Source organism: Primulina eburnea, chromosome 18 (genome assembly GCF_022965805.1).
Source record: "Primulina eburnea isolate SZY01 chromosome 18, ASM2296580v1, whole genome shotgun sequence".
In the NCBI taxonomy this organism is placed as follows: Eukaryota; Viridiplantae; Streptophyta; class Magnoliopsida; order Lamiales; family Gesneriaceae; genus Primulina; species Primulina eburnea.
Window position 1 is genome coordinate 6,658,534 of NC_133118.1, and position 10,781 is coordinate 6,669,314.

Here is a 10,781-nt window from a genome sequence, read left to right on the forward strand (position 1 = left end):
GGATAATTTTAAATTGTGATTTTTGGCAACTTTATTTATTTTCTTCCGCTGCGATATTTTAAACTTTGACTTGGATTTATCAGTTGATTTATGAACGAGGAAATTTCAGTTATTTTAAAAGAAAATTTTTAATTTTCCGCAAATTTTCAAGCAAGGATTTTCGGGCCTTTACAAGTACTGTGTTCCTATGGACGCATGCTACAACTGGATGTAAGTTTTACTATGTTTTGATATGTATTGAAATTATGATATTGCCAGAATCATATAGGATTCATATATGATGTTCTGGACATGTTAGACATCGTAGAATTGAAGTCAGATTGAGAAAGAGATTGATTATGAAATTGTTATGATTTTTCAGAATATATCGATTGATATTGGACAGATTTGGATTATGAATTGATTTCAGATTATGTTGGATATCAGTTATGGATTGTAATTATTATCTGTTGCTATTGTATTGACGGGGATATTCAGATTGGTCCGTTATGCCTTTGATTTTGAGTTGAATCCAGATTGATCAGATTGATATTGATTTGAGCAGTATATTGATATTGTCATTGTCAGATTGAGGGATTGACAGACTTTGAATTCCAGACATGAACGTCATCAGAACTGCAATAAAAGAAAGGTATAAGTCAATGTGGTGTCGGAAGATCGACTCAAGTAGGATATACTTGAGTTTCCCTAAATCACATACTTATTATTATTATGTTCATTGATTTGATTTGATATGCTTGTTCTATGAATGCATAGAAAGCATGTATTAGTCGAGTGATCTTGTGACATCAGTGTCGATAGTGATGGAATCGTCACTGGCACATTGCACGTTGTCACAAGATATTTGAATTGGCGATAGTGCCACAGTCTGTGACAGATAGGTCAAGACACCGAATGTTTGGTTATATCGAAGTGGATAGAATTGGATTTTCTTCTATTACTGATGTTCGATATAGGAATACCAACGTCTGGAAACCGGGATCCCTAGACTAGGATTGAGTTTAGTCTGAGACGTGGAGTCACGAGTCTGATTGACAGTGTTATATTGATTATGTTTTCAGATTTGATACATATTACTGATATTTGTTATATGCTTTTACATTGCTTATATGATTGCATGTTTCATTGATTTATACTGGGATTTTATTCTCACCGGAGTTATCCGGTTGTCGTCGTGTTTCTATGTGTGCATGACAACAGGTGGGACAGGTTCAGAGTCAAGGAGATGAAGAGAGATCGTGATTAGAGTGGAGACTACGAACTTTGATTTGAGATAGGGTTTGGAACACTTGATATGTAGTTGTTAAACCTTAGTTCAAATGATTGTATATAGTACCAGACTTGTACTTTTAATACTGATATGTATATTCCATGTATTCAATTACGGTCCGTAATTTAAAAATAAATAAAAAATTTATATCTTGTTTATTATAATTGATTAAATTGTCCCAATGATGATTAAGAACATGATTAGCATCCGGGTCCCCACATGGATAGTTACGATTACATTTCTATTTAAATTAATATATATGTTTTGTATTTTTATAAGTTTTAGTATATATTATATACTTGTAAGATAATAATATATAACATAATATAAATATGATTATTTATAGATATTGGAACCATTTTATTAAGTGGATTTCAATAATATTCATTAATGTTAACTTTATTAAAATACCAAGAGTGGATCCTTTAATCTCAACTACTTAAATTAAAATTTGAATAATTATAATTTACCAATTCAAACAATTAAAAGGGAAAAAACAAAAACAAAAAGACATTGTAGTGAACTTGTAATTATCTTAGCTTCCTTGTGGATACGATATCGGACTCACCAAATTATACTACTTGTGGACAACCTGGTCTTGGGAGTGCAACAATCAAAGTCGCACCAAGTTTTTGACGTCGTTGCCAGGAAAGTATAATTTAATTTCAAGTCTATTTAATTTTGTTTATAGTTTGTTTTCCTTTCTTTGAATTTTTATTGCTTTTGTATGTTTTTCTTTTTACACTTGCATGAGCATTTGGTCACGTACAGTTAGTGGTCGACTCATTCGAAATAACCCTTTATTTTTACAAAACATGACGGAAGAACTCATCCAGGAAAATGAAGATGAAATTCAATCTCAACATGATCATGATAGGCGAAGAACACTTAGAGATCACATGAATCCTACACTTACTAGTGCACCTTCATCTCTAGTTTTTCCCCAGATGCATCTCATTTCAATTTTAAGCCTGATATTATCCAAATTTTACCCAACTTTCATGGCTTAGATTCTAAAAATCCATACATGTTTTTACGAGAATTTGAAGAAGTGTGCAACACATATAATGATATAAATTGTAGCATGAACACCATTCTACTGAAGCTTTTTCCTTTTTCTTTAAAGAAAAGCTAAAACTTGGCTACAAAATCTTAGATCGGGATCCATTCGAACTTGGGAGGAATTCCGACAACAATTTTTGAAAAAGTTTTTTTCATCTCATAGAACAAATTCTTTCAAAAAGCAAATCATCACTTTCACTCAAAAACAAGGAGAAACTTTTTATTAGTGTTGGAATAGATATAAAGAATTGCTTAATCTTTGTCCACATCATGGTTTTGAAATTTGGAGAGTCGTTTCTCAATTTTATGAAGGCTTAACACCTAAAGATATGCAAATGGTTGAATTTATGTGTAATGGAACATTTGAAGATAAAGATCCAAACGAGACAATTGAGTATCTCGATTCATTAGATGAAAATTCTCAAAATTGGGACATTATATGTACAATCGAACCATCACACAAGATTCAATCTCCCACATATTGTGGAGGTATGTACACCCTCAAAGATGAACATGATCTCCAAGCTAGATTTACCTCTTTGGCAAGAAAAGTTGAGCCACTTGAATTGAAAAAAAATGGTCAATTAAAATATGTTCAAGAAATTTCGTGTCACATCTATGATACAAGTGATCATTCTACAAAAGATTGTCCCACTTTGCCCTCTTTTAAAGAATGTCTCCATGAACAAGCCAATGTTTTGAACAATTTCAAAAGGCCAAATTTTGAACCATTTTCTCAAAATTACAATCCAGGTTTGCGAATTCATCCAAATTTTAGTTGGAGGAATGATAATGCTGCAGAATTTTCACAACCACATTTCCAAAATCAACAAAATTTTCCAAATTATGCACCTTATGTTCCTCCACCTAAAAGAAATTTGGAAGATACATTGAATTCTTTCATTGCAAAACAAGTGTCTATCAATACTCAAACTGCTCAAACCATGACAGACTTGAAAGATACTCTTGCTAAATTTTCATCTACACTTAATGTTAATGAAAAAGGTAAATTTCCTTCACAACCACAGCCTAATCCCAAGGACCATCATTCACAAACTGGAACTTCTGGAACTCAATCGATGGATCAGGTAAAATCTGTTATTACCCTTCGAAGAGGTAAGGTTGTGGAAAAATCCATTCTTGTACCTTGTGAAGATGATGATAAATCAACTCCAAAGGGTAAGGAAGTGGAACCCATAACTTGCGAAGAGGAGGTTCAACAGACATTGTCACCACCATTCCCTCATGCATTGAAAAATACAAAAAAATCAAATTTGAATTCTGATATATATGATATTTTTAAACAAGTAAAAGTTAATATTACTTTATTAGATGCAATGAAGCAGGTACCATCATATGCCAAATTTTGAAAGACTTGTGCACTGTGAAAAGAAAATTGAATGTGAAAAAGAAAGTATTTTTATCCGAATAAGTAAGTGCAATCATTCAAAATAATAATACTTTGAAATACAAATACCCTGGTTGTCCTACTATTTCATGTATTATTTGAGAACGAAAGATTAAAAAAGCCTTGCATGATCTGGGAGCTAGTGTAAATTTACTTCCACATTCAGTTTTATCAAGAACTCAATCTAGGCAAGTTAAAACATATTTCGGTAACACTTTTACTTGCCGATAGATCAATTAAGGTGCCAAGAGGTATGGTAGAAGACGTGTTGGTCCAATTTGATAACTTTGTATATCCTATCGATTTCATAGTTTTAGATTACACAACCTATCGAAGCTTGTAATGCAATTCCTGTACTTTTGGGTCGTACATTTTTAGCAGCTTCTAATGCTCTAATAAATTGCAGGAATGGAATAATAAAGTTGTCATTTGGTAACATGACCTTGGAGTTTAATGTTTTTAATCTTTCTAAGCAACCATATGACAAAGGAGATGAAAGTGAAGACGAAAATTTTATTGAGTCTGTGCAGTATTGGGTCAAAGAAGAAACAGTAAGCCTTCTATGTGTGGGGACCCGGACGCTAATTCCAATATTAATCATTCTTATGAATTTTTCAATCGATTATAATACACAGGTTCTAATTTTTTTAAAAAATACAATGCGGAAACGTAATGTAAATCAATCTGAGTTACATATTAAGCATAAACATACAAGTCTTGTATTGTCTACAATAATTCAACTAGGTTCAACTACATATTAGTGCTGAAACCTAATTTAATAATGAGCTCGGATCTCCACGCTAACTAGTCATGCATCGTTCTCTTCTTGACCCTGATCCTGTCCCACATGTTGTCATGCACACATACAAAACAAGACAACAGCCGGATAACTCCGGTGAGAATTATATTCCCAGTATAAACAATGTAAACATGCAGTCATATAAACATATATAAAAGTATAAAACAGATATCCATAACATGTATCACAGTCAGAAACATGAATTGATATCATACTGTAAATCAAAATTTGAACATGTATCATAATCAGAAAACATGAATCAATATCATACTGTAAATCAGACTCTGTGACTCTGAAACTCTGACTCGACTCAATTCTAATCTAGGGATCCCGATCTGAACAAGAACGCAACGTTCTCCCATCTACTTTACCCCAGCTAGATGGTGGTACGTTCTTAGTCCCAGACTTTGGCTGTCTATATCGAAGATCTGTAATAGGAGTCGGTCTTCTCCTCAGTCTATAGATATATATCCAAAAGTCCAGTGACTTGGCGGTTCTGCCATGACGGTTCTGCCAAAGACTAGGCGGATCTGCCCACTCTAACTCATGCTTTACTATAAGTCGATAGAGTATATCAATATCAAAAATTGCAAATATCAAAGGCAATAATCATTCAGTATGTGATTTTGGGAAACTCAAGTCAAGTCTGAATCAGCTGTATTATCTTTGCCATATTTCTGACCGTATCAGATCCTATCTCAGGTATCTCCGAGATATTATCCTTATACAAAGGAATCTGCAATTCTCCCTGGACAATGCCTTGTTTGCAGCTATCTCAATACTCATCTGATAGCTATTGTCATACAATCATTCAAAAAGTGACAATACATCGTGTCAGCTAGTACTAAAATCCAGCACTACAGTTCCATAAATATCCTTCCATATCTGGATAGTCCGCTCTGGCTATCTGTCAGTCTGTGGATAATATGTGAAAGAGCTCATGGTATATTCTGCCACAAGTACAAAATCAATCAAAAATCACAATATGATATTATCTATTTTGGCATTCTGTTCAATCTGACCATTTTTCTGACATCGATCTTTGTCATCTGGTCATGTTTGTACGTCATCTTGTACAAACTAACATATGCAGATTGAACAATCTGTCAATCACAATCATATCACATCACAATCTTGAAAATATTGGGGTAGTTTCATTAAGAATTTCATAGAAATGTACTCCCATTTCTATTCAAACTTAAACAAATCTGTAATAACTCTTCTGGTTTCTATCTTTTTGTTTTCATCTGTCGGCAATTTAGACATTTCAGTACAATTCTGCCATATTTAATCTCATCTGTTTTTATCAAAACATTTTCTGCTATCAAAATGCATACTAAATCAATTATTGTGCACTTCTGACAATACCTGTTATTTCAGATTCGAAATATCTTGCACAAACAAGTCAGTTATTAACATACAATACAGTATTACTTGTATGGAATTCTAATCGACGCACTGTTCTGACTATCGATATCGGATTCTGTTATATCAATCTGAAATATTCGGCACAAAGATACGATTCTGTCACATATCTGTTATTCTGATCGATGCTCTGCTCTGATCATCATAATCAAATTCTGAACATTCTAATCATATTTCTAAACTGCTTGAATTCTCAAAATCAGCTCTGATTCGGTTTGAACTGTATATAATCTCAACGGTTCACAATAATCTGTATCAAACTCGGATTCAAATAACAATAATATTGGATCAAATTCGAAACTTCAATCATCTATACTGATCCTTGACACTCATAAACTGTAATTTCTGATAATATTGTCAATCTGGCTAATCGATCATATCTTCGACGTTGTTTAAATTGACTGTTATATCATCTTCGAATGTAATGTCCTCCAAACAATATAATCTGTCTCAAATACTGTTTTAGAACAATAACAATTCTCAAGCAATTTCAAACAACAGTCGTATATAATAAAATGCTAAACTCATACATTTATGAATTTCTGACATTTCTGACACCGATATTGTTCTCAGCCACTGATCACTATCTTAACTGCGTTAAGATCAATCGGTATACTATCTTTGGATATCACATATCACAATTACAATATGTTTCAATCAAGATTCATATCTGAACAGTTTCTACTATCGAGTCAAGGTTATAATCAATCTCCCCGACGTAAGGCAAATTCGGAATCTCATCTGAAAAGACTTCAGCAAACTCATACATCATTGGCAAATCTGCCAATGCTAGGCTCGATTTCAATATATCTACTGAATACATAAGGATTCTATCTGCTCCTTTCTGTAATAATCAAGTCATCTACAATACGGGTATCAAAGGAATTCTGGATCAGAACCCTTACTGTAGAATTTCTACTCATCAGCCATATCTGGTCTGAATCTTACCATCTCTTGGAAAGAATCCACAATAAATCTATACTTGATCATCATATTAATATCAATAATGCGGTCAAAATCAGACAACACAAGTACAACACATTCTATCTCGATTCCATTCTCATCTTACTGCAGTATACGATGTTTCACAGAATTCACTGATATCAACCTTTTCCCCCAAAAGGTGAAAAGATAAATACTCCAGTAATTACAGACCCAACAGCTAAAGCATATCTCAATGCAATTCATACAAAATCATGTATAAGATGTCTTAATATCTCTTAATACGTACATAAAATAATCATAAAAGAACAGTAACCTGTCACTATATCATCAAGTGCCTCCTGGGTCTGTTCCTCGGTCACTCCCACCAGATGATTCTGCTATCTAAAATTTTGAGAACCTCTCTGTGGACAAACTCTAGCAAAGTGTCCCTGCTGTCTGCAGATACGGCAACTACCAAATACTCCTTGGCATTGCTCTGTGGAATGTCTACCTCCACAGGTTCTGCAATAAACTCCGGTATAACTCGGGCTAGAACCACTGGAGCTAGATGAACCGCTTCTTTTGCTCTTTCAACTGTTCTTTTTTTCCACCACTGCTGATGCCAATCTCGATTCGGGGAGGCAACTGTTGTGGTCTCGGTGCTAGAAGAACATACAAAGCTTCCTTTTGTCTCATCGGAACTGTTTCTGCTCTTCTGGCTCAGTTCAGAGTATCAGCAAAGTTATTCGGTTGTTTCACATTTACCAATGTACGTATCTCCAGATTCAATCCCTGAATGAACTGATCAAATACAGCTGCATCATTCCTAGCCACGTGAGGGGCAAAACGTAGCAAGGTGAAGAACTGGGCCAAATACTCATCAACATTCAACTGACCCTGTCTTAGATTTGTAATCTCTTCACCTTTATCTTGTCTGTATGATACGGGGAAGAATCTTTGATAGAATTCAACTTTATAAATTTTCCATGTAATCACTGAACCACGCTGTTCTAAGGCTTCTTGGGTTACCAGCCACCAGCTCCTTGCGACTTCCCATAACTGGTTCCCAATCAGTTTAACTCTACAATCATTTGTGAAACCAAGAAATTCAAATAGCATTTCTATGTCCTCTATCCAATTCTCACAATTGGCTGGCGTCTCAGTACCCTTCAGAATCGGCGGTTGAAACAACTGAAACCTCTTCAGGTGTGTTTCCATCAGAGTTTCTGACACATCCATCTGATAACTCGAAGTACTACCCGGTGCTCGAATTCTTCGAGGAGGTATATCTGATTACCAAAAGAATTAGTAACCCAATACAACATATCTGTTTCAGTCCTCCTCTGATCATCTTACTGCTGATCAAGAATCGGTTCTGATTCATTCTTATTAATACATTTTACCATAACAAAATCGGATAAATCAGGTAGACATGTTTTATATAAAGCAGTAACACATGCTAGCAAGGAAAAGCAAGGAAAGAAACTCATTCTACCCCGCTCACTAGCTTTTATCTCAGTCTAAAGGATCTATGGCTCTGATACCACCTGTTGTGGGGACCCGGGCGCTAATTCCAATTTTAATCATTCTTAGGAATTTTTTAATCGATTATAATACACAGGGTCTAATTTTTTTTTTAAAATACAATGCGGAAACGTAATGTAAATCAATTTGAATTACATATTAAGCATAAACATACAAGTCTTGTATTGTCTACGATAATTCAAATAGGTTCAACTACATATCAGTGCTGAAACCTAATTTAATTCTGAGCCCGATTCTCCACTGCTAACTAGTCCTGCCTCGTTCTCTTCTTGACCCTGATCATGTCGCACCTGTTGTCATGCACACATACAAAACAAGACAACAGCCGGATAACTCCGGTGAGAATTATATTCCCAGTATAAACAATGTAAACATTCAGTCATATAAACATATATAAAAGTATAAAACAGATATCCATAACATGTATCACAGTCAGAAACATGAATTGATATCATACTGTAAATCAAAATTTGAACATGTATCATAATCAGAAAACATGAATCAATATCATACCGTAAATCAGACTCTGTGACTCTGAAACTCTGACTCGACTCAATTCTAATCTAGGGATCCCGATCTGAACAAGAACGCAACGTTCTCCCATCTACTTTACCCCAGCTAGATGGTGGTACGTTCTTAGTCCCAGACTTTGGCTGTCTATATCGAAGATCTGTAATAGGATTCGGTCTTCTCCTCAGTCTATAGATATATATCCAAAAGTCCAGTGACTTGGCGGTTTTGCCATGACGGTTCTGCCAAAGACTAGGCGGATCTGCCCACTCTAACTCATGCTTTACTATAAGTCGATAGAGTATATCAATATCAAAAATTGCAAATATCAAAGGCAATAATCATTCAGTATGTGATTTTGGGAAACTCAAGTCAAGTCTGACTGGAGTTGTGCAATCCCGAATCAACATTGATTTATACCTTTCTCTTCTCGGTCTGACGAAGTCGAAGTCTCGAAGTCAAATCTGTCCATATCAAATCTGAAATGACAATATCGAGTAGGCACAATATCAATATATTACTCATTCAAGACCTGTTCTCATCAATACTCAATTCAAGACATAATCTTATCAATGTCAACGACATAACGATACAATCTATCAATACTGAATCTGATCAAATGTCAATCTGCTGATGTTTCAGCGGCATAACCCTACAATCTCAGTAACCCCGTCAATCTCAACATCACAGATATAATATCACAACTCATAATCGATATCAATACTAATCATAATATTCAATAATAACATGGCATAACATCAAATCTGCGCAATGTCAATCATATCATTTCTGAAAATCATCACAATTACATATACAGTCTGTTATTCGATTTAACTTCAATTATACAATGTCTGATATCGCAGGGACAACATATATCAATCATATCTGATTCTGACAGTGCCATAATTTCAAATCATGTCAAAACGTAAGAAACTTACGTCCAGTTGAAGCTCTCGTCGATAGAAACACGGTGCTGAAGTCGGATTAAAAATCAGACGGACGGATCTTGCACAATCCACATCTAAAATCAAAAGCTTGAAGTTGGCCTCGGTTTCTCATTTTTTTTCCTTCCTTTCTTCATTCTGAATGAAAGCTTATATATATATATATATATATATATATATATATATATATATATATATATATATATATATATATATATATCACATGTTGCATGGAAAGGCTAGGTGGCTCAATGTGCATACTGCACGTCTCGCGCATATGCGCGACCACCGTCGGCGCATATGCGCGAGACCTTCAAGTCTCGGCGCGTAGCTTCACGGTGACTCGCGCATATGCGCTCCCCATCGCCGCGCATATGCGCAAGGCCCTTCTCCATTTTTCACAAGTCTTTGCCACCCTCGCGCACATGCACGGAACCATGTCGCGCATATGCAGCGAGGTCTTCTGCCTGCCTCGCGCATATGCGCTCCAGCGGGGTCACGCATATGTGCGAGGTCTTTTCCTCGCACATATTTCCAACTTCTTTCCTGCTTTCCCGGTCTGATCCATTCTGCCTATAATCATATCAATTTATCCCCAAATCATTTTAGATTATGGTAAATCAAATTCTCGGGCCTGACATTATGTGATATATTATGCAAGTAGAACTTTAAACAATGCTCAAATGAATTACTCCACAACTGAAAAAGAACTACTTGCTGTAATATTTGCATTAGAAAAATATCGTTCTTATTTAATTGGATCAACAACTATTGTGTTTACTGATCATTATGCTATTAGATATTTGTTGACCAAACAGGATGCAAAGCCACAACAGATACGATGGATTTTGTTGCTCCAAGAATTTAACATTGTGATCAAAGATAAAAAAAAAA